Genomic DNA, 26,303 nt, shown 5'->3' with positions numbered 1-26,303 from the left:
CGAGGATGAAGAAATGGGAGCTTTATTTATTTATTTATATATTTATTTATTTATTTATTTATTTATTTATTTATTTATTTATTTATTTATTTCAATATACCTTTCAACCCCATGAAGAGCATTGAGCAAGGGGAGCACACTGCAAGAAAGTTGTACACGTGAACACGCGTGGATTGAGACTATCATTACACTTTAATGAGAAGCTGAAGACGTTAGCATTTCCTATGGCCTGTTATGCTGCTACAGTTGTCCAAGAAATATATTACGCACATTGGTCACACAAACGGCACGTACACCCACATGCACGCGCATGCATGCAGAAGCTATTAGCTAAATCTTAGCTAAAGAATCCAGAGGAGTCTTCGCAGTGCGCAACGCACAAGTGCTGCTTTTCCACCGTTCAAGAATGTCCCCGCTACTCCAAGTTCTGGCCGCATGGGGCTATGGCGCGGCCTTCGGAGATCGCGTCTCTGACGCGTCACAGCAGCAGCCGGTTTGAACATGTTGCAAATACCCGCTGAAGACATCGGGTAGGTGGTCTGTTGAATTTACGTAGCGTGCGGAATTTGTACCTTAGAGAAAGAAATGACCAACTTCCGTAATAAATAAAGCATAAAGCAAGGAGAGAAAATTTAGAATAAGAAGTAGACACTGTTCGCAAAGAAACACAGTATACATTTATAGCAGCGTATACACTTGATACAGAAAAATATTGAATACAAGTAACACAACATATAAATTTATTACAAATTCTCTGCTTGTATAAGTCATCATTAAAAAAAATCTTGGCTTCAGTAAAAGGATGTGATATCATAGAGTGCCTTTGCACTATATAATCAAATGGATCACAAAAGGCTCCTGTTCTTTTCTTCTCAATAAGTGAACACATGGCGCACCACGAATCTTTCTATTTGACAGTGAACGCTGTTTTACATTTTTCTTTATGAATTGACAGAAAACTTTTACGCACAATATAAAAAATGAACTGTTTTCGGGGGTACAGGATGTCAGATTGCATCATAACTGTCTGGGTGTCACTACCATGCTCCTCTCCTGTGTACGCTGTCTAATGGGCAATAATTTTCAAAATGCTGTTGAGAGCGTTCAATTTAACATAAGAAACTGTACCATAAATTGTACATATCCAAGCTACATCCAGCAGACGCGTTAATGTCTCTTATGCAAAAAAAAGAGGTGAGGCGTGCAGACAGGACACAGGAGTATAGAAGTGGACAGCACGGAACGCCGACTATCAACTGAAGAGAGCACTGAGGCGAACAAAAGAAAGAAGACACAAAACTCATCGGCGCAAGCTCAGGAATGGTGTCACCACGTGTGAGTCGGGTACACGTGCCGGTCTACGTGAGAGATAACTGTTAAGGCACTTAATCTCTTCCTTATGTAAAGTAATCGAAGGCTGACTCGCGCACGCACTTCCACCATTATAGATATGCCATGCCTCTACCATAAGACACGTATATTCATTCTTACGCCTGTACAATATCGCGCATTCATCTAACTCTGGCGTGCAGTTACAATGTGTCTACAAGTTTTGTCAAGTTTTTTTTGTCTACTAATTTGCAAGTTTTGTGTCTGCTTTCTTCTCTCGCCTCAGTACTCCTTTCAGTTGATAGTCGGTGTTCGTGTTGTCCACTTCTCTGCTCTTGTGTCCTGTCTGCACGCCTCACCTCTTTTTTGCATAACGAATCCTTACCAACTAGCTCAGCTTTCTGTCGTTTTAATGTCTCTCCCTTGTGCATCATCCTCGTTTACATCAATGCGAAGCGCTAAAAGGATGATGCGATGCGCTTAGTCGCATTCATGTAAACGCACCTTGAGATTTGTTGTGATAATGTTGACGCTGCAGGCGTTAACATTACTACAACAAATATCAAGCCGCGTTCTTCGTGCTTCCTGCCTTCGCTGTTTCTGTTGCTTCCATAGTTTTTACACTTGGAATGTTCCTATACTGGCTCTGTTTTATGGGATAGCAGGCCCAATAACTGCCAAAAACGCGCTATGAGACGTCCGATACGCTCGGCGTGAAACGTATAGGATGTGGAATTTTGTTACATATGTCGAGTCTCGTTGCTTCGACGTGCTTATATGCGTAGGCCGAGATTACGGAAAGCCATTTAGCGACCACGGTAACAACCCCTTCACAAAGGCAACGCTTAACAGAGATGACGCGCACGCCAATATACCTCGTTGCTTTTGACAGCACGGTATATAAGTCCGAGCTTTCCTTCGAGCTAGTTGGGCAGAAATACTGGCTTAAGAAACGCAAAATTTTCGCCCATCCTGTTCATTGTCTGTTCCTGTGTTTCCGTTTTTTTTTTTTTTTGCACCATAAATAGTATACAGCTATCTGGAAAATTGAATGATGCTGGGAGGAGCACGAAATTTTTGGATTAAGGCAGCTTTCTCTCTGGTTGTACTTCAATGCTTTCGAGCTCACTAACTTGCGTCATTGAGTTTCAAGTATCACCGTTATTGCTCTTGCTTTTATCTTGTTAGCATCGAGAGCGGAAATAGCCTCCTCGAAGAAACAGCCGCATGGCTTCTTTAGCATTTCTCGTGTTGTTCCTTATCCTCTGAGTCTCGGAGGCATAACAAGCCTTGAAATAGAAGACTTCTTGCCATATCACTCGAACAAGCACCTGCTCTCACATCGCATTTCTTCTCTTCGTTGCGGATAATGAGGACACGTTGTGACATTTCGGCTTTGCCCACTCGAACACGCCACACATAGGAGCGACAACGTTACGGACATTCATGCTGCATGCAAAACAGCTGTCCGCATTTCCACAGCCACAACCGTGAAGACATACAGTACACGAAGAGTATACCGTCAATTGCCATGACTGCTTCAACGTGAGCTTCGTACAGTCACCTGCCACGAATGTGTACTTTTTCGACGTGGTACCACCACCCTTCTGATTCTCTGGGCCCCTATGTCTATTTCATTGTTGGCAGCTAGAAATTAAAAAATAAAAGGCAAGTCGAGAGCCTGAAAAACACTAGAACCCACGATACGAGCATCGAAAGTGCGCTAAAAACACGTTAAATGTAGACAACAGTCAGAATCACGTACAAAATATGTTTTATTGTGGCTATGCAAAACACAGTTGAACAAAAAATTACATTGGACAGAAAAGTGCGTATCTTTTGGCCATAATGGGAAAAAAAGATATATATTATCAATATTAATAATTCAGCGCTTTTTTGCGCGACTGTGAAGTATGGAAACGTATTGCAGAACAAATCTAAAAGAAAAAAAATTACGAAAGGGTTTGTAGTTACTGGCCAGAAAACAGGTTGAACTGTACCGGGTAGTGATTGAAATTACACAAAAATGTCACCTGCTTCGTCTCTGGTATGGTCGCGTGTCCTCTTGTTCGCTGCCGCGACCGCGACGAGGGTGTGTGCCATCGCTGATCCCGTAGACCTCCATCGTGGCGACCTTGTGAACATCGTTCTTAGGCAGCATGTAACTGAAGCATCATTTATAGATGAGCACTCAGGTGGACCGAAGTCACAATTGCAGAATGAGCGCGCAAGAACACGGCGAGGCATCCTTCGATAGTGCATAACATCTGACATTTACTTCGTGCTATACTTGCGGTGTTGTTTGCCTACCGGAGAGAAGTGGTTCAGCAACCATAATACGTTTCTTTGTAACAGCGTGCGCAACCAAATTACCGAGCATTGCACAAAGTTACGCTTTGCAATAGCGACACTTGGCTTCCACATGGAACTTCCACCAATCAATTTCGAAGCGCTTTTTCCTGTAGCCCATTCCTACCTGAATTTTTTTATGTATTTCACCGGATCTACTTAACGAGGTGAAGTCCCCTTTAAGCGCGTCTGCGAAAATGGCGCACAGTGAAACTGCCATCAACTGCCCAAACTGCTATAGCGCAGAGGGGGAAGAAATGAGAAGCACACTGTTTGTGGAAGAAGATGTTAATTCTTTCAAACTTCCAAAATGGCAACGGATAAGTTGCATGTTTCCGGTATGTGAAACATGAATTATTGTCAAAAACGCATAAGTTTTCGTACCACCAAAAAAACAGAAGAAGAAGCCGTCATTACACGAAAACCGCTAAAAAAAAGAAAGAACACCGCCTTCAAGAGAACAAAATTTCCCGCTTGGCAGCACAAGAAACCGCTAAATTTCACTGGAAACCCGCTAAATTGGCAACACTGATTCATTTCCCTCCGCAGGCTCTTTCGTCGACAAAATTATTGTTGTTGTTGTTGTCCTGAATGAGTGTGGTACCCGATTGCACGTACCCGCAATGGATGATTCTCCATTAATCAGGTGGTCACGAGAAACGGACAAGATGATAGAAATTAACACATTGGAAGTTACCAATTATGAACATAAAGTCTTAATTGCCACAGCCTTCATTGTGCATCGCGCAGAACCAGGACAATGAGGAGCTCGAACCGCAAGCTGCATTCGTCGCATACAATTCCGACACCCATACGTCTCCCACAAAGCACGCTCGATTCCTGCATAGCCAAGAGCCAGAAGCATTGGCATGCGACTGTAAAACAGGCTCGCCACCTTCGAGACGGGCGTCGTATGTCGTCGATAACAACGACGTCGCACAGCTGCACGCGAAGAACACTGAGGACTTCAGCGACTCACAACCGGATCTGACGGCCGTCCAGCATGGTCCGTGGGAGGGACTTGAGTGCGTCCGCTATGGAACTACAGTAACAGCCTAAGGGGCGGTGTAGTTAACAGGATCAATTCCTGCAGCAAAACGGCAGCTCTTACCGTGAGAGGAGGCTTATAATGTGCCAGTATAAAATAACAGAAACAAAATTAAAAAATGAACTCTCGTAGTCTGTGAGGCGCTTTTTAACCCACTTGCATTGGCTTTCTCTTATCTGTTCTTTGTTCTTCGTAACTTGTTTATCCTTTCTACAACACCGACTGCTGTGCATTGCGCATTATACACTTTATGTATGATGTATAATTGGTTTCTACGTTATTTTCGTATACCTTCTTGTTCTCGTAATACCGCCCGAGTCTGGGCCTAGGCCCCAAACTCGGGCGGTATTACTACCGCGGTCTACCGCGGTTATTGCCATATTTTAGGGACATGATCATCCTCATCATTGTCACTATAGAAAGAACGCGTGCAATAACCGCATGTGAGATTCGGAGTGTTGCTTTCACATCTTCGATTACTTTTTCCCCTTGGCTCTTTTTTTTTTCTTTTTTTTTCTGTTTTTAATAAATAATATTACCACCCGGCCCGTGGCCTATGACCCTCAGTGGGTTTGTGCCATAAAAGAAGGAATCATCATCATCACAATCGCCATCGGAACGTGCCAGGAGTGTAGCCTGCCCCGTTTCTGCCAGTCCAGTCTCCACGTTGGAACACCTCGAAGAGGAGTAAGTTGCGCTTTATTGCTCGCCTTTCGTTCCTTCGCTGTTCGTTCAAAGCTGGCAACGTGCCGCTCTTTTTTTGCAGTGATATGACGATAGCGTATGTGACGTTGACAACAGGCTGGTCTATGCTAACTCCGGCCAGGTATTCTGTGAAGGAACTCCTAAGCCTAAAGGAAACCTGTCTACTGTTCTCGCCTCCGCTTCTCGTGTCGTTTTGCCTCAGTCTTTCAGATACCCTACAGCTTCCAATGAATATATTTCATGCTACGGCACTCGAAGAGTCAGCTCTCTCATTTAGTTTTTATATTTTGTTTTTTTGACTGCGTTGCAGATAAGGAGAATATCCGGTGAATTCCAGGCGATGGCCGTTTGCCAGCGACACAAAGTTTGGCAACAGCTTCACAGCCAGCCGAATCAGGCGGAGAAGAACACCCCGTCTGCGTACATCCACGACAGTTTAGACACGGGCGACATGAAGCATGCCGACATCAGCGACGACGTCTTCAACATGATCCCGTTGATGTCGTCTGGCACAGTGCCACCTTTTTCAGACGTGACGCCTCTTTTTGTTTGTTTTCCTGGAATACCGCGTGCGTTCGACGTAGGCCACCCCTTTGTTTACAAAACTATCTACGTGACGGAAAACTGCGCCAATGCAAAGCTCGAGTTGCAAGCTGCCTCCACCCTCTGCGATCACGACATCGATGTTTTCCACAAGATCAAACATACTCGATTCGCGGTAAGCGGTAGCAACGATTACTTCCATGAAATAAACAGCAGCGCCATGGGTGAGCCAAACACCGGAGTCAACGACGACAACGACGACGACGACGACGATGACGCAGCGCTGCACTCGAGAAACACCGAAAGCTGCCGCACCGCCCAACTGGATCCGGAGGGACGCGAGAACGTTCACTACGAACCCGTAGTAACTGCACACGGGACGGTGACCCTCAACAGCTGTCCCACACGCGTTTTCATCACGGTGGTACGCGCTGCGCGGGCGGTGGTCACTACGCGCTAAATGGCGGCTCCGAGAACCCCATGTTACTGCAGCTGCTTAGGCCATCCCTGCGGTCGAGTACTGCGGAAAGGAGCCAACATCCTCATGGCTACGAGAAGCCACCTGGCAAAGATATCCAGTCGCAGAGTCAGGGGCACGGCTTCCGACCGTGGACTCGCATTACCTAGGGCACGCTTCCAGAGCATAGCCAGCCAATTGGATGTTTCCTAATGTATTATTGTGTATCATGTTTGCAAAATGTGTATAAATATTAGGTTAGACAATAAATGTTAATGCGCAGCATTATTGGGTTCGATCAGCTATTTTTCTTTGTACGGCGAGTCTGGTACAGCTCACACGGTTATATTGACCGCGCCAGGAAGCACATCTCAAAGTCATGACATAGAGCACTTACGTATGATGTCACCTCACATCTATTTCTAAAGCACACGGACTTCTTAATGGAATGGGTGAACGGAATGGAATGTGAATAATACGCAGAAGCGAAGCTAAGAGCCTTCTCTCGCGCTTTATTACAGCGAAGCTGTTAGCCTCTAGTTGGTCGGCATTTTTCGAGTCCGCGTCCGCCAGCAAAAATGTGGGCCGATCTCGGCGACAATGCAGGGCCAGGAACAGTGGCTCATACCCCCGTAAGGCAGAGGCTTCAAGCACTCGGCATAGTGAAGCGAACAGTGCACACATTCTTTGGAATCACGAATACAACATATAGAACAGCGTACGTTTCAATAAAGAACATGCAGAAAACAATCATCGGAACCACATAATTGATGATAGGTGCTCCTATAACAATGTGAAGCATGTAGAGCTCCCCGCATACGTTTCCCGGTAAAGATTACTGTTGAGCAAGGTGCCGCGCCGACGGCAGCTTGTGCTTGTTTATCAGAATCAATAAGTTTGCATAGCAGAGCGTGAGTTATAGAAATAAAATATACAAATTATAAAAAAATATTGTTTAGAATTTTGAGATAAAATAATTGGACATATAGAACTTAAATAATGAGCGATAATTTCGGAATTCAGCAAGCTACTCTTTCTGTGTCTCTAATAAAGTAAACTGCGAGAAAAACGTCCCTGTGGCTAGATTTCAGTGAAGCCGCCCCAAAAGAAAGAATGGATGGCGAGGTTAGCAATAGCCCAAGTTGTCGAAATGAAATTCCTAAGAGCTTTCGTTGTCTTAAAAATCGGCGGCACGAGAAAAAATTATGCTCAATAGATTCAGGTGCACTGCAGAAAGAACACAGAAGCGACACAGCGAGACCGAACCTGTGTAAGTAAACATTTAGACGCGGTATACGGCATCTAACTACTTCAAATTCAAACTTCAAATTGCCACGAAGGACACTAATTCCACGGGAAACGAAGATAGTGGAATTCAGAAGACGATATTAGCATGGATTTTGCGGAGTATTGCTATGCAGAGAAATTACTGCACCTTAAACCGCGGTTACATAAGCTGATGGCAAAACAGATATGACGGGGCCATTGAGGGATGCTCGGTCGAGTGAATCAGTCATTTCATTCAAATTCAACCCACGATGTCCCGGTACACAAAGAAAGTGTGCTTGTCGTAAGTATGGAGGAAACATTGAACAAAATATTCACAGAATTCTTTAATTTAAGGATGCAGTAAGTGCTGTGCATACAGACAGCGAGTCGGTCACAATAACAGCTAATGAGACACTTTGGGGAGGCTTTCGTTAAGCTAATACCATGGCAAATAATTCTGCCTGGAATATGGGTGCGAAGTAGAAAAGGCGAGGAGAGTAAGACCATTGAAAAAATTAAGAGAATATCCCCACTCCTGCCTTTTCCATGGTAACAATAAAATTCAAACAGCGCTAGACGACAGGACCAGAAAGAGGAGGAGATAAACACGGTGCTGTACACGGCAGGGTATCGAACCCGGGACAAACACTGCAGGATATCGAACCCGGGACATCGTGTTCAACATAGCAACAGAACGCCACAAGTGGTTAGGCACCTTGGCAGGTTACCACTCTCGTATCAGCGAGGAACCATCTCCCCAAGTGCCCTGAATGAGCTTATCGCTCCCATGAGCAGTGCATCACTGTAGGCTAAAGGTTTCTATAGTGAAAGCCCTTTAGAATTTAAGGAGACGCTCAAGACCAATAATAAATTACGCTCCGTTTGTAAATTACGCTTCTCCATTAGCAAGGTGGCTTTACTTACCCTGGGAGAAAGCTCATAATATACCAGTATTGAAATGACAAAAAGACAAACAGCAAAAACTGAATCCATAGCACGCATGTTAGATACCCCTTTTACACACGCCTTTGCTTTCCGCTGATTATACTTTTAAGCACCTTTTTTTTTTTCATTCTTTCCGTCTTTTTTCAATGCAAACTCCTGTATTATACAATATACTTTACAGAATATATCATGGGCCTCTTATTTATATTCATTTATCTTTTTGTTCTCATAATGACACCCGAGTATCACCTGCCCCCAGCCGGCGTTCTTACTACATTTGAAGGAAATCATCATCGTCATTAAAGAAAGAAGAGCGCGCGCACGAACCCCCCGTGAGATTGCGTTCCACTCGGACCGTGCCAGGAGTGCAGCCTTCCCCGTTTCTGCCAGCCCAGTCCTCACGTTGGAACGCCGCGAATACGTGTAAGTTGCGCTTTATTCCTCATCTTTCGCTTTTTCACTGTTCGTTTCAAGCAGGCAACGTGCCGCTCTGTTCTTCAGAGGCGAAACCAGCGTATACGATTTTGTCGATAGGCTGCTGGCCTCGGGTTTGTTATAACCACGGCGAGGCACTGAGCAATTGGAAATCATATACATATAAAGAGAATCTGTCACGTGTTCAACTCCACTCATAATCATCCTTTCCTTCATAGTCTCCCAGATACCTCACAGTTTGCCGCGAATTGATTTGTTGCTATGGGTCTCAAACGATTACATCTTACATCCAGTATTTTGTCGACGTTGCAGGTAAGGCAAACATACTGGTGACTCCCAGGCGATGGCCGTTTGCCAGAGACGGAAAGATGAGCAGCAGCTTCGCAACCAGCCGGACCGTGCCGAGAAGGGCGCCTCGTCTGCATTCATCCACGAAAGTGGAGGCGCAGGCGCTATGAAGCGTTCCGGCGTCAGCAACGGCTGCGTCAATGCAATTCCTGCGGTGTCGCCTGGCGCAGCGACGCTTTGCTCAGACGCAACGCTGCGTTCGGTCTGTTTTTATGGGCTAACGTACACATTCGCCCCGGGGCGCTTCTTCGTCGACAAACCCACCTACTTGACGGAGAGCCACCACAAGACCAAGCTCGAGTTGCAAGCTGCCTCCACCCTCTGCGATCACGACACCGACGTTATCGAGAAGATCAAACACGCTCGATTAGCACAGTACCCGAAGCCAAGCGGTAGCTACGTGAACATCCAAGAGACAAAGACTAGCGCCACGTGTGAAGCGAACGCTGGCGTCGGCAACGACGACGACGATGACGATGATGCGGCTACGAGAGAGCTACGGCAACGCCCAGCTGGACCCGACCGCCGTCGAGCATGATCCGTGGGAGGGACTCGAAGACGTCGACAACGGACCCGTAGTAACGGCATACGGGACGGTGTCCGTTCACAGGAGCTCTCCCACGGGCGTTGTCATTTCTGTAGACCAGGCTGTGCGGGTGGCGGCCACCGTGCGCTAAAATGCTGTTTCGAGAACTCCAGGCGACCGCAGCTGCTTCGGCCAACCGTGCAGTTGCGCACTGTACAAAGGCGCAAAACTTGGACATGGCCACGGGAAGCCGCCCAGATAATATATCCAGGGTCGGAGTCGTATGCACACCTTCTAAAGGCAGACGTGATTATGTGGGGAATGCTTTTCCAATAATGCCAACAAAGCTGTAGAGGTTAGGTTACCTTTGCTTTATTAGACTGCATAAAGGAAATGGGTTTACTATATTATCTTTAAAATAAATATGACATTTCGTTTGCGAATGGCGGTGTCGTCTAGATAACATGTTCGGGCACGAAATTCTGCGATCACCATCCAGTTAACTGACGCGCAATACAAGTGAGTGGCGAATAGTATACATACATACATACATACATACATACATACATACATACATACATACATACATACATACATACATACATACATACATACATACATACATACATACATACATACATACATACATACATACATACATACATACATACATAGTGGAGTCAGGCGTGTTATTGATAGAATAAAATTAAGACAGTGGGCTCTTGCGGAACCAGTTATCTTGCATTCGTGTTCTGCATGCTGTTACACTACGATAACCTTCGCATAAACTAGGTCTACGTGAAAGTGTACGTTTCACTGGTAAGGTCCTGGCTTGCTCTTGAGGCATTTGGCATACATTAAATGGCCATCGTTGTCCCAAAGCAATAGCGTTGGCTGTAGCTTCCGGGAAGCAACGCTACCTAAAAAGTGCTCTAGGAACAGCGTTGGCAATACAATATATTCAAGACCGCGCTAGAACTATGTACAAATGAAACAACGAGGCAGGAGATAACATAGTGCTATAGTACAATAATTTCATGTATAGTTACATTCCTTATGACATCAAAAAAAAAAGCAACATGAACGACAAACGTTAACTCTTATATACATACCACAAAAAAGGACAAATAACTATAGCGCACAATACTACATGCCTCAATGGTCCGGTCAAAAAAGAAAGATCACGAGGACACGCCCAGCACGCTGGCTGTGCGCGAGCAATGGAATCGCCGGAATGAGGCTTCCGCCTGATATAGCGAGCTTGGATGATGATGATGATGATGATGATGAAATAAACTTTGTTTTAAGAAATAAAGCCGGTAATTTTGTGTATGCCACCCTCAGGTGGGTCGCTTCCTTAATCAAGGATGCTATGGCCCTCGGCTGTCCGCCTTGCTCGGTCCACCACTCGTCTCTGGTCCTCCGGGTGAGCGCTGATCAGCAGGTCCTCCCACTCGTCTTCAGATGGCGCTCTGTATTCTGGAACCTCCGTGACACCATTGCACTCCCAAACCATATGATAGAGCGTATTGGGTATTCCGCAGAACTGACAGTCGTATTTGAGTAGTGTGGGGTGTATATTGTGTAATAATGTGGCACGTGGGAAGGAATTTGTTTGGAGCCTTCGTAGTGCACGGCTTCCTCCATACTAAGCGTAAGATGAGGTAGTGGGTATTTTCACGGCAAAAAAAAAAATAATTTGCGGACACCAGGCACCACCGTCTGTCTGGTTTCTCGTTGCCCCACATTACCTTTTGCAGTCATCGCTGTAAAATAGCTTTCATTATTTAGTTTCACGACAGCATTCTAAACATATTTATCCGAATGCGGACCCTTCAGAAAGGAACTTTTCTACAAGCGCAAGCTCAGGCTACTCCCCATCTCCCGTATTGCTGACACACGCCTTATCAATGTAACTTTAACGGTAGCTTGCCGCTTATATGAAATCAGAAATTATGCAGTTAGCAGATTTTAACTGACAGACCTGATCAGTTACTATCGTATATTGAAGTTTGCTACAAACACTGCTAACCTCCTGCCCGCGAGGTATTTGGGTGACATTTTAAGTGATCAGCTGAAGTTCCTCAGTGGCACTGTAGTTTCGGATTTGCCATTTTCGGCTTTAACTTCGTAGCCATGTACAAAAACGTTTGCTTAAATCAAAGTGCCGCAAGATAGGTAGCATGATCAATACCATATGATTCTCCTCGATTCTCACCTGCCCCGAGGATGCGCTGTTACCACACTTTAAGGGTATCGTCATCGCCTTTAAAGAAGGAAAAGAAAGAAGAACGCGCCTACAAACCGCACGTGATATTGCGTTCCACTTGGCCTGTCACAGAAGTGTGGCCTGCCCCGTTTCTGCCAGCCTAGTCCTCAAGTTGGAACTCGGCAAAAGCGAGTAAGTTGAGCTATATTTATAGACTTTCGCTCTTTCGTGGTTCGTTTAAATCTGGCACCGTGCGGCCATGTTCTACACTGATGTTCTGCAGTCATGATCTATTCTACGGTGATATGCTATATGATATGATGCACGTATATGAGAGGCGTATATGATATAACAACGGCGAACCACATCAGCAATGGAAATTGTAAGCCTAAAAACAACCTGTCACGTATTAATGACCACTCATCATGTCCTTTACCCTTGAGGTCTCACAGATGCCCTATATGCGGTTTACCGTAAATTGATTTCTCCCTGCGGCACTCGATGTGTTAGTTTCGCTCATCCTTATTTTTTTTATTTTTTATTTTTGTCTACGTTGCAGATAAGGAGAATATCTGGTGGCTTCCATGGGGGCGATGGCCATTTGCCAGACACGTACAGATCAGCATCCACACCAGGCATGGAAGACAGCCCCGTCTGCATGCGTATACGAGAGTGAACACACCGGCGACATCAAGCGCATCATCAATGACAGCTTCAATGTGATTCCCGTGCCTGGCACAGCGCCGCCCGTCTCGGACTTGACGCCGAATTCGCTTCTTTTCCCTGGGCTACCACGTCCATTCGGGCAAAGCCACTGCTTCATCGGCGAAACTGTCTGCGCGTTCGTCACCCCCTCTTCGACAAAGAACAAGGCCAACGCCGAGATCGAGCTGCAAGCACCATGTTTTCTCTGCGATTACATCATCGATGATCTCGAAACGATCAAAGACGCGCAATTCCTGCAGTATCCGACGCCGGGAGGTTTCAGCGTCAATGTTCGAAATAAAAGAAGGACCCGTGCGGGTGAAATGGCCGACGGCGATTGCGGCGGCGCACTGCTCAACGTGAGGAACACCGAGTGCTGCGGCAACGCACAGACGGACCGTGCGACCAACAGGCCTTGCTGGCGGCAGCTGCAGGCTTGTGGTCACAACATGTGCGATTCTGTCTGTGCCCGACTTCCCCACGGCAGTAGCCATCTTGGCGTAATACGTAATGCGAGATGAGGTCTCCAAGAACAGCACCGCAGCTCTGGGGCTCCCTGGCCACTGCAACTGATTGCTCCAGCAGTATTACCAAATGCTGCGAGAAGGTGGGAATCTTCACGTGTGCCCTGAAATTCCCTCGGCCAAGGTACCCAGGCGCAGGGAAAATCACGCAGCTTCGAGCCATGGGCTCGTATACAATATTGAAATAATCTTTTACTTAGTATTATATTTGTAATACGAATATATATTGTTCATATTGAGAATAAATTTGATCTTGTCGATGCTAACGCGGTGTTGTAAATGATAGCATGCTCGTTACGATCCTCGTTTGATCGACGTTGTGTTGCTTAACTTGGAATACGGAGGTGGGCCAACTTAAATTTGGGCGTTGGTCAACTGAAGTTTGGGGGTGGGCCAACAGAAGTTTGGGTAACAAAAGCAAAAGTGAAGTAACAGCTGAGCCAGAGCCTACACATTGGGAGAAAATTCTCTTAATTTCTGTAGCCGTTTTGTTCTACTGACTTAACCTCTGTGCAACTAGCTATGCTCCAGATTCGAAGGTCCTGGGCAGGCGGTTTACAAGCTCTAATCTCGCTCCTCGAGAATTGGGACACGCAAATGACCATCGTGTTGACAGATGTCCCGGATCTTCAAGCTAGCTTAAATGTAGGGTCCTTCGTTTTCGGGAAAAGGCCGATAATTCCTGATCTTCGCACCCTGAAAAAGTTTTTTTACTTGTTTTTAACCTCATAAAACCGGATTTCCCTACGAAGTTTGCCCTGTCTTAAAGTATGATGAATGCAGTTGTAATAAATCTACGAAATTCTGCCCATCTTGTGCGGGCAAATGGTAAAGCTGCACCACATACTATTAGTACTATTAACTAAGGGAAAATGAGACATCCACCAAATCGTAGGAATAGCTACAAAGGAAATCCATACGGGTTCCTCGAAAGAAAAGCCTCGCAGCTGAAGAAAAATTCGCCTTAGTCCGCAACATGAACCCGGGACCACCGCCTTTCCGGGGCAGCCGCTCTACCATCTGAGCTAACCAGGCGGCTAGCAGATGGCAGGGCGAAGTCAAATTTGTCAATAACTCGAAGCAAAGGCAAGAGTTTGACGCAATAGTTCTGCGGAAAGCCGCAAGGCGGAGAGAAGTAATTAATTAAGAGAGAAAAGAGACGTCCGCCCAATCGTAGCAATTGCTACAAAGGAAACCCATACGGGTTAATAGAAAGGAAAAAAAAAAAGCCTCGCAGTTGAAGAAAATTTTGTCCTAGTGCGGACTAGGAAGAATTTTTCTTCAACAGTGAGGCTTTTCTTTGGAGGAACCCGTATAGGTTTTCTTTGTAGCAATTGCTACGATTGCGTCAATGTCTCATTTTTCCTTAATTAATTACTTCCCTCCGCTTTGCAGACTTCCGTGGAACTATTAGGTATTAGTAATAATATTATACATGCATATGGTACGAGATTTATTTTCTCTAAACACTACAGGGGGGCGAAAGACAGCACATATATATTCAGAGCCCGTCGGCCATGCGTAAATGAAAACTCGTGACTTTTTAATGTGAAGCATTTTTCACTGAGTGAAGCCCCTTCGCTCTATTAGCCCGCAAACGTGGACGCTTTTGATACCGAAACTCGATACCGAATCTGATATCGAATCGCTTGGCGAAAGTGACACACGACCCAAAAAGAGCGGCTGCTTGACACGACCTATGAGATTGAGTGCAACCAGCGGCTGCTCTCGTCAGCATGATGAAAAATCTCGAAGGCGACGAGATTACAATATTGTCGTGGTTCGCTTCAGTGAGAAAAGGGGTACGTTAAATGGCTGTCGTCGGGGATCGGAAGCCAATAGTTTCAGTTATAGGCGACCGTAAATCGTTCTAGGTAAGGAATATGAATGACGATACAGCATGTTGCAAATTGGGCTGTAACTACGTACAACGCAAACAAAAAAGAGCTCGGACTTTAATATTCCCCCAATCATGTTCCGCTTGCGCCCATCTCTGTTGGCGCAACCGCAGGCCATGTATGCCCGATTGAATTGCTGGTGATTAAAACTATCGCAAGAAACATGGAAACTAGTTAATATACACAGGTCCTGTTTTAGCTATGACAGAGCTCCGCAAGGCGTTGAGCGGATTTTCTTTCACATAGAAATGGCGAACCGGCGCACCGACGTTCCCGGGCCCGGTGCGAATTGTGCGAGCAACGACTCCTGTCTTGACTGGAGGCCCTATAACGTAAAACTATTCTAATGTGTTTTTAGCTCCTGACGTCAAGTTTACGTAACTGCCGACGCAAGCATCCAGCAGTGACTCGCAGCGTTGCCTGAAGAGCTCGATCAAACACTATCGTCGTTTACAACAGGTCTCTTTTGTTTGCTTTGGAAACGACTAACATTGCCTACATTCAGCAGCTTTCCTTAACTAATTCGCTGACCAGAGCCGAGGAGCACGTTTAAGTGGAGAGGGTTCCGATGGGGCCGAGCCAGCGCACTGAAAATAGATAACCAGATAAAGAGAGAGGTGCCGGCGTCTGTCATTGGTCCGCTTGCCCTTACTTTGTTTGCGGTTGCTCGTCTAAAATCGCGGCGGCGTGTAACGGACAGTTAAACAGGCCGCTAAAACGGATACTCAGCCAAGAAGAGCTGGCAGAGCGAGGTCGTATACGTGCCAAAAGGGCTCGATAACGTTATACGGTCACGCAAAAGGTTTTGCTTGCGCAAACAAACACATGCTCTCCGGCAGGTGGGAGTAGTCAGTGCCTGAACGATCGGCGGCAGCCATCTTCTATTGCTTTCGGAACGGAGCAGTCTCCTGCTATTCAGAAAAAAAATCCAGTTTTGTTCGGCACATTAATGCATCTTTAACGCGTAAACGTCACTTTGACGCAATACATCGAGTGACAGACAGGTGAAGTGGGTGCAGCCTGAGAGAGAGAGAGACAACTTTATTTATCCCATCTTAAAAGGAAAGGGGCTGCGGGAAGAAGGCGAGGGAGGTTATCCTACTCGCGGTAGGCCTCCTCTACCACCTCAGCCCACCTCAGGATAGCTTCCTGAAGTTCGGGGTTGTAGCTGCACATGGCAGCCTCCCACAGCTCCCTACTACTTAAAACTCTACAAAGGTTAGGGGGAGGGGAGTGGTTCTTGCATTGCCACATAATGTGGTTAAGGTCCGCTCTGCTAGCAGGACAAAACTTGCAGGCTGAAGTAGGGTATATTCTCGGGTGAATGTTGTGACGTAAGGCAGGAGATAGAAAAGTGCGAGTCTGTATAGTTTACGCCATAGTACCTCGTGTAACCTTTTTACCAATAGCAAAGGGTTAATGGCAAAAACAGTCGAATCAAAAATAATTATTTCTCTTTTGTTCGGCCGAATCAAGCATAAGCAGTGTGTTCACGTCATGTCAGATTGGGAGCTATCGTGGCTTTCGCGACTTCACATGACAGACAGGCGAAGTCGGGGAGGTCCAAAAAAACTTTTTTGACCAATCGCGGAAGGCTGATTACAGAATTGGAACAGAAAAGTTTGGAATATCTTACGTTACAGTATCCTGGGACACATTCAGGCAGACACAGTCGGTCACCAACCTCCTTTGAGTCACCTACTGCCGCTCTTCCGCTCAAGTGGCTATCGAAAAAGGCAATCCTTCGCCACTCGACAAGGGCATCTATAAATCTGAACTAGACCTCCCGCTCGATCTCTCTCACCGAGAGGTTGCGTTCAGAAGATAAGCGCGGGTGCTGCATACACGCCAGGTACAACCTGCGTAAGAGCTCCAGACCATCGCACAGCCCTTAGTTTCCCTTATCCATTCTTTCCTCGCCCAGCTGCCCTCGCACATCCACCGCAACTCTTGTGTGGTTGTCCCGGAGTGCACTCATCATGGAACCACCATCCGTCAAAAGTGAGGATATACGACCGTGCCAACCGTTTGAGTATGCCGCCCGTGGTTCTATGGTGTACACCACAGATCCTTGTTAGACTTCACTGAACATAGCATGTACAGCCTTCATCAATATGAAAGGGAACATCGGATATTCTTAAACGATGATAACTCGTGATGCATTGGTTCAAATACAGGAACTTCAGACATAGCAATAGGTTTTCCAGATGCAGTTTTAGTTTCATTGAACACTTTAATGGAGCGCATCTGTGTTTAGCCGCTACGAGCATCGCAAATTAAAGAAAAAGGTGTTCCCTTCATATTGATCACGAGTGTATACGTATGAAAAACGTTTTATGCCCCAGGGCAAACTTTCTTTTAACAAAAAACAAAATAAGAAGATTGTCCTGGCTCTGAACTCATTCGTTGCAACAGCTATAGCAGCAGGTTTTCCCAGCTGGCACCACAGTTTCCCGAAGACCAATTTCTTTGGGGTGCGCGCAACGTCGCGTCTTCGTCCGCTGTCAATGTTGCGTGTTGGGGCCTTCGAGATACGTGCACGTCCGCCACAATCTCTGGGTCTGTGTTGGGCGCAATACCTTGCACAAATTACCAAGATCGAATGTTCCGCTGCAACTGACGCAGTTAATGAGTCCAGCCAGTTAGTACACGTTGCAGCATAGTCATGAGTGGGAACACCGATGGCAGGCAAAGTTTTGCTCAAAGCGTGCGAGTGTTGGCTTAGCTAGCCGCCGCACCTTCAACCAGCTTGGAAGGCAACATTTAATGTTGTAAATAAATTTTAAGCAAACTTCAAATGTCAAGCGCTGTTTTCATCCATCATTAATTGCATTTGTCGATTAAAGTTCCTTTCTTTTTTTCCTCGTGCCGCCCTCTTCTTCGCTAATTCGTAATTCTGGTTAAGTGCCAGTTTTTTGGAGTCAGAAGCAGCAATGTTGTGCGGAATGGTTCGTCACTTATTTGCTGTAATTAAGTTGCTGCTATATACATAGCAGCAGAATGCCATACCTATTGAGTCACCGTGGCCGGTAGGGAGAAACCTGCCCGCGTGCAGCGACTGAGCGTCTTGCTCCTACGGACAGTACATCCCTGCATGCTATACTCGTGGACAACTTTCTGTGACTGAAGGGAAAACTACGGGGGCGGAACTTCTGCACATGTGTTAGCGCGCCAAGTTGTCCGCCAGCGTTTGACAGTGCTTTTGTTTGCTCGTAACAGACGCTCAATCGACGCAGCTGTCACGTGCGACAGTTTCGCGTTTGCCCAGACGGTGACGGGAAAAGCCGCAATATAAGTAAGCGTTTACATTTAGTGGTGTGTTTTATCTTATTTGCCTGTTGCTAATAAGGTGCTTATGTTTTCTTTTCCCAAGCTTAAACTAAAGTAGTTGAAAACACGGGACTCTTTTCAGAAGCGTTCTCCCTTCTGCGCGCTTTGCCTCCGTAGCTTTCCCTTCATTGCTGCAGAAAGTTGTCGGCGAGCGTAAAGGCTTCTAACGTCAAAGTCCTTTACTTTTAGGGGGACGGTAAAAATCAATAATATTTAAAGTTGTGTGCGTAAATTAATGCTTCTGCAACAGCAAAGCTGCTACAGTTAAAAAGAGGAGGTTTAAGATAAGCCAGTATTAAAATTCCCAAAACACAAATTAGAAATCCTTAAGTCATCATCTGCCAAATGCCTTTTTTAAGCACTTCTTTTCTTTCCGCTAATTATCTTTTTTAACCGTTGTTATGAATTTCTTGTTATAAAGCAAACTGCTATATATGCAGTATAGTTAATTTAGGATGGGTTCCTTTTTTATTTTCATTGATGTTTCTGTTCTCATAATGGCACCCGATTCTCACTTGCCCATACATTGCTTTGTTACCCCATTTGAAGGAAATCATCGACGATGATCATCGTCATTAAAGAAAGAAGAGCGCGCGCAGGAACCGCACGTGAGATTGCGTTCCACTCGGACCGGCCTGCGCCGTTTCTGCCAGCCTAGCCCTCACGATAGAACTCCGCGAGGGCGAGTAAGTTGCGCTTTATTCATATCCCTTCGCACCTTCATGGTTCATTTGAAGCTGGCACCGTGTCACTCTGTACTACAGTGATGAAACTAGTGTATACGATATTGGCGATAGGCGGTCTATGATATAAAACGCGAAGCACATCAGCAATGGTAATCGTAAGCCTAAAGGCAACATGTCATGTTTTCATCTCCGCTCATCGTGTCCTCCTGTACTCGAGGTCTTAGAGATGCCCTAAAGGCGGTGTACCGTAAATTGATTTCTCCCTACGGCGCTCGATGTGTTTCTCTCATCCAATTTTCTTTCCTTCTTTTCTCTTTTTTTTTTGTCTACGTTGCAGATAAGGTGAATATCTGGTGACTTTCATGGGAGCGATGGCCATTTGCCAGACACGTACAGATCAGCATCCACACCAGGCATGGAAGACAGCCCCGTCTGCATGCGTATACGAGAGTGAACACACGGGCGACATCAAGCGTACCGGCATCATCAACGACGGCTTCAATGTGATTCCCGTGCCTGGCGCAGCGCCGCCCGTCTCGGACTTGACGCCGAATTCCATTCTTTTCCCTGGGCTACCACGTCCATTCCGGCAAAGCCACTGCTTTGTCGGCGAAACTGTCTGCGCGTTCGTCACCTCCCACTCGACCGAGAACAAGGCCAACTTCGAGATCGAGCTGCAAGCTCCATGTTTTCTCTGCGATTACATCATCGATGATCTCGAAACGATCGAATACGTGCAATTCCTGGAATACCCGAAGCCGGGAGGTTTCAGCGACAATGTCCGAAATAAAAATAGGACCCACGCGGGTATAACAGACGCCGGCGTCGACGACGGTGGTTTTGGAGACGCACTGCCTGAACGCGAGGAACACTGAGGGCTGCAGCAACGCACAGATGGACCTCGAGATCCACAGTCCTGCTGGCGGCCGCTGCAGGCTTGTGGTCACAACATGCGCGATTCTGTCCGTGACCGACTTCCCCAAAGCAGTAGCTATCTAGGAGTAATACTTAGTGCGAGATGATGTCTCCAAGAAGAGCACCGCAGTTCTGGGGCTCCCTGGCCACTGCAACTGCTTGCTCCAGCAGTGTTACCAAGTGCTGCGAGAAGGTGGGAATGTTCACGTGTGCCCTGAAATTCCCTCTGTCAAGACATCCAGGCGCAGCGACAATCTCACAGCTTGCAACCATGGGCTCGTGTACAATATTCAAATAATGTTTTACTTAGTATTATGTTTGTAATACGAATACATACTGTTGTACTCGAAAATAAATTTGATCTTTTCGATGCCAACGCGGTGTTGTAAAAGATAGCATGCTAGTTACGATCCCCGGTTAATCGACGCTGTGTTGCTGAACTTGGGACTTTGGGATGGGCCAACTAAAATTTGGGCGTCGATCAACTGAAGTTTGGGGGTGGGCCAACTGAAGTTAGGGAAACAAAAGCAAAAGCTAAGTAACAGCAGAGCCAACGAATGCTACGCATTAGGAGACAATTCTCTTAATTTCCCTAGCCTTTTTGTTCTCCTTAACGTCTGTTCAAACTATAGTATATGCTCCAAATTCAAAGATCCTGGGTAATCTGCTTATAAGCTCCTAGCTCTCTCGCTCCTCGAGAAGTGGGATATGCAAAAAGACCATCGAGTTCACAGATGTCCCGAATCTTCAAGCGAGCTTATAAGCAGGGTCCTTCGTTTTCGAGTAGAGCCCGATAATTGCCGATTTTCAGACCCTGAACAAGTTTTGTTTTCATTTTTTTAAGCCTGGTGAAGCCCGCTTTCTCTACGAAGTTTGCCCTGTCTTAAAGGATAATGAATGGAGTTGTTATATATCTGCGGAATTCTGCGCATATTGTGTAAGTGGTACAGATGTACCATACACTATTAGAAATTTTGTTTTAGATATACATATGGCATGTGATTTATTTTCCCTAAACACTTCAGCCAAATCTAGTACAAGTATATTCAGAGCCTGCAGGCCTTGAGTGAACGAAATCTGGTGGCTTTCTAATGCGAAATTCTTCTCTGGACGGGACACGAGCGGACACGTAGATAGATACGCAGACGTGCCCGACTGCTTAAGAAAAACAATAAAAGTTAGGCCAGTACCTAAGAACATGGGCCCCAACCTCCACGATAGCAGAAGGCAGGCGCGAGCCGAATACGTAGAAAAGACACTAGCGCTACTAGACAACACGGTATACACGGATGCTGCCACGTACCCGTGAGAAGCGAAGCGCACGGCCACGGCGGTGGTGGTGGACGGCGACGGGAATCTGATCACATGTGCGACGGCAAAGGCAGCCGGCACAGCGGAGGCCGACGAAATTGCCGTGGCGCTGGCGGCAGTAGAAGGATATAGGACAGGCAGGCCTCTAAACATCTTAACAGACTCGAAGGAAGCGTGCAGAAATTACATGAGGGGCAGGATTAGCAAAGCCGCCCTCAGAATTATTGGCGGAGCCAACTTCGCCGAGAGGAACGTTACGCACAAGTTAATCCGGATTCCGGCCCACGCAGGCATAGAGGGTAACGAAAGGGCAGACAGCCTAGCTCGAGAGACCACGTTCCGAGCAGAGCAGTCGCACGCCCCGGAGTATCACCCATACGCTTGTGAAGGAGGATACACAGAAATCTTAAACTTATACAGAGGGACGAGAGCCAAATATCCCCCACCGCACAAAGCTCTAACGAAGGAGGAAGCAACGAGTTCGCGCAGATTGCAGACAAACTCCTTCCCAAATTTATACATCCTAAACAAAATGTAGCCAACACAATACAGAGACACCTGCACATGGTGCGGCGCCACACCCACACTATATCATGTCACATGGGAATGTAAACACAATCAATCATTCCACCAACACAATAACCCGAGTGCGGAGCAATGGGAGAGTCGGCTTACCAGCTGCGAGCTCACGGCCCAAAGGGCCTTAGTGCAGCACGCTAGTGAGGTAGCTAGGCTCAGTGGAGCCCTGGAATAGGGGCCCACCCTTGCCGGAAGAGGCTCCAAGTCGCCGGCGCCCAAGAAGACGACGGAGACCTCGAGACGCTAAATCCTTTAAGGAACCAAATAATGTTTCTCTCTCTCTCTCTCTCTCTCTCTCTCTCTCTCTCTGAGTACAGCCACTTCTTTCTAATTTTTGCAGAAAGACGGCCGGGTTGTCTCGCCGTTTAAGTGGGCCGATCACGGTGGGAGTGCGGTACAATAATATGTGCCACAGGGGGCGACTGGGCGACTGTTACAGTGGGCACATACCCAGTGGGACAGAGTGAGCTGCACTTCATGTAGCACACTGCTCTTGCTAGTGCTGTCAGTGCTTCGTGGTTCGGTCGAGAAACGATTTGTCACGAACACTAAGGGGAGGACTTCAGAATTGATAAACTTTTTGTTAATATAGCACAAACATACTTTGATGCGAAAGCATCAAATGGTCCATGCAGCGAAAAAGCCTGCGGCATCTGTAACAGCGAAACGGCACCTCAATTCCTATTGAATGTGTGACGCCACCCCACGAGCGCGCCTCGACGAAGCAGAGCGGGTGAACGTGATAACCTGCTAAAGGAGTAGCGCGCCAGACGTTGCGTGAGGGGAGAGGGCATCGCCGCGACGCCACGTCACCAGCTCGCCTCGGCGGAGCAGATATGGCGACGCGACGCGGCAGCTGCCGCGGGGCGAGACGGGTTGTCGTCGGTGAGGCAGTCGCGTAACGCGCTTCCTCGGTGTCTCCTCGCACAGCATGTCGGTAGCATGCGGCGTTGGCACCGCATACTGCTGCTGCTTGTTGGCTCGGACAGCACGTAACACTATGGTACATTACTCGCAGCGCTAAACGCGAAGGACCGCTCAGCGATGTTCAATTGGACTCGCGGTGTTGAATTCGACACCAATGTTCAATTGTGAGCCGTGAAGGCTTTCGCATTCACGGCTCATAAGTGTGCTTAGGTGTCCTTGGGATTGTCATTATATCTCTATATTGCTAGTAATACAATCTACTATGAGCTGTAAATGTTTCTGTGTATTAAAAGTGCAAATATAATACATGAAAATATGGCATTTGTAAGAAAAGAAGACAGTTTAGGCTTCCACAATTTCAACAAAGGCTAAAACGGCTGCACTAGAATGAATGTCAATTTTTGTTTTACATTCCATCATGACAACAGCCTTCATTTCGTTGATCGTTTTTCTTTGCTTAGTCGCTTAATTAAATTTTCTTTCACAAAATGGAGAAGCAACTGAAAGGAACGCGATTTCGAAACCGATCGATCATCACGTGTAACGCGACCGCTGCCTTAGCACCACTTCCCGAGGAGGGTTTCCTCGACTGTTTCCAGAAGTGGGGATAGCGTGGCACTCGGGGCGCGGAATCAGGAGGCAATTACTCTGAAGGGGATTACGACGCTCAAAACAACAACTGACAGTACTATTTTTTTCAGAAGCATGTTCGGATAATTGGCCAGCAACATAAGAAAGCGCAGTCAGTGCCGTGCTAACAACGCGCGTCCACCGGGTTAGACATTATTTTTGGGCTACCGGAACAAAGTGAATAAAATTCCTTCACGCGCGCAGGCAGAAACACTCGTATTACGGTATGCCAGTGACCTTTAAAGTAAAACAAGTTTACTGTTTAACGTCACCCCGGCGAGAAGGACACGGTGTACTTTTCAACAGAGGAGATCTGAAGTTCTACTGCATAAAGGTACAGATATGTTGAACACCCAATCAACTGCATTTCAATATCAATAGTCCTAACATGCTATTTAGACGTGACATTTCTTGCGCTTTTCGTTGGTGTAGTTTCTAGGTCCACACGAGCAACTTATCACGGCATAAGCATGCCAGTGGTTTCCCGCACATGATGGCCACATAGAGTTCGTGAATGATGCCAGCATGTCATTGCAGTACTAAATCGTACATCACATTCCAGACTGTAGTTGTGCCCCGAAAGTAGGGAACGCTTTGAGGAAACAAATAGCCCTTTGATACAGCGTGAAGCGAAAGGTGCTTCTTTGGCAGCAGATTCGCGCCTTTAGCATATATACGTTTTCGGTCTTCTTCAACAAAACAGTTTATATCAAAAGATTACGTTTCTAAGCAGTGGATGTACGGTGTCATCCTCGCGAACGTTATCAGTGCTTTGCATTATCAGCATACAGTTCATTGCACCGATTTTACAAGCGAAGCTTGTAGAGGGCATCGCCAACAGCATTAATTAGCGCCGGATCCGTTACCACTAGAGTCGCACCCCGTGACGATTTTTTCATGCCCTAATAATGTTATCACTGAATCCCTCTCATGACAAGCTTCCGGGTTAATGGGATTACCTTTAGAGCAATGTAGCGAAACACCGTATTGCCGCCGCCGAGACGCTTCACACACACACACACACACACACACACACACACACACACACACACACACACACACACACACACACTCCCATATATATATATATATATATATATATATATATATATATATATATATATATATACACACGATACATGTATGAAACCGGGCTTAATCGTCTCTCGCGCATCCCTCCGGACACGCGTCGCCACACAGTTGCGCAGTCCACACGTGGGCCGTGTGTGAATTCAGACAATATTGTCTGGATATCTATAGGACGCGGGTTCGATTCCGCCCAGTAACACACAATTTCTTTCCTCATCGAAGAGCGGCATGTACCGAGTGACCCAAGTTCGCGTCAACGAGGTTAGCTGAAAAGCGGCACACACCCATGTGGCACATGCGCGTTGACTCTATAGCGGGCGTGAAAGAGGCGCATACCCAGTGTTACATATCCAGTGAGTCAAATTGGTGCAACGGTTTCTTTCGAACGCGATTCCTTTAGCACAACCGTCCGATGCGCAGTCCGAGGACGGATTTTCCTTTAACTGCGAGGCTTTTCTTTCGAGGAATCCGTATGGGTTTCCTTTGCAGCCATTGCTACGATTGGGTGGATGTCTAATTTTCCCTTAATTAACTTTTACGTAGGGCATGTGTGTTTAGCCGCTACGGTCTCCTGGCAAAAAAAAAGGAAAAATAAAGGGTTCCCTTCATATTGATCACGACTATAAGTATGAAAAACGTTTTATGCCGCAGGGCAAGCTTTCTTTTAACAAAAAAAAAAAGACATTGCCCTGGCACAGAACTCGTTTACTGTGACAGCTATAGCAGCAGGTTTTCCCAGCTGGCACCATAGTTTCCCGAAGAACAATTTATTTGGGGTGCACGCAACGTCGCGTCCTCATCCGCTGTCAATGTTGCGTGTTGTGGCCTTCGAGATACATGCACGCTACAACAATCTCCGAGTCTGTGTCGGGCGCAACACCTTGCACAAATTGCCAAGCTCGAATGATTCGCGGTAACTGACGCAGTCAGTGGTGAGTCCTGCACGTCAGTGCACGTTGCTACATATGCAGTAATGACCTCGAACACCGATGACGGGCAAAGTGTTGGCTTAGCTAGCCCCCGCACCTTCAACCCGCGTTTGAAATCAACACGTTCTAATGTGTTAAAATAAATTTTTAAGAAGCTTCGAATGTCAAGTGCTCTTGTATACGCGTGCGACTTATTCATCCATCATTAATTGCATTTGTTAATTAAAGTTCCAAGTCTTTTTTTTTTCTCGTGGCTCCCTCTTCTTCGCCAATCCGTAATTGTGGTTATGTACCAGTATTTAGGGTCGGCATGGTTCGGCATTTATTTACTGCTATGAAGCTGCTGCTATATACATAGCAGCAAAACGCCATAACCACTGAGTCACCGTGGCCGGAAAGGAAATAGCTGCCCGTGTGCAACGACTGAGCTTCTAGCTCCTAGGTACAGCACATCCAGGTATGCTAGATGCTTCTAAAGTCGAAGCCCTTTGGTTTTTAAAGGGAAGCTAATAAGTCAAGTCGTATCTGTAAATTAATGCTTCAGCAACAACAGAGCTGAGTTAATAAGAGCGGAGCTTTATCACAAGCCAAGAATATACAAATTACAAGAAACTTAA

General features: G+C 46.4%; 2 long non-coding RNA genes across 2 annotated transcripts; both read left to right on the top strand.

Annotated features, from left to right (window-relative positions):
• The first annotated feature begins 8,701 nt into the window (after nt 1-8,701).
• LOC129387572 (uncharacterized) lies at nt 8,702-10,397 on the top strand. The gene is made up of 2 exons (XR_011892555.1): nt 8,702-9,068; nt 9,393-10,397. It is a non-coding gene; the product is annotated as an uncharacterized lncRNA (long non-coding RNA).
• An 8,148-nt stretch (nt 10,398-18,545) lies between these two features.
• LOC140215949 (uncharacterized) lies at nt 18,546-20,597 on the top strand. The gene is made up of 3 exons (XR_011892554.1): nt 18,546-18,585; nt 19,170-19,306; nt 19,644-20,597. It is a non-coding gene; the product is annotated as an uncharacterized lncRNA (long non-coding RNA).
• The last annotated feature ends 5,706 nt before the right edge of the window (nt 20,598-26,303 follow it).

This window comes from Dermacentor andersoni, chromosome 2 (genome assembly GCF_023375885.2).
Source record: "Dermacentor andersoni chromosome 2, qqDerAnde1_hic_scaffold, whole genome shotgun sequence".
Classification (NCBI taxonomy): Eukaryota; Metazoa; Arthropoda; class Arachnida; order Ixodida; family Ixodidae; genus Dermacentor; species Dermacentor andersoni.
The sequence above is the reverse complement of the archived record's forward strand: the minus strand, read 5'-3'. Positions and strand labels throughout refer to the sequence as shown.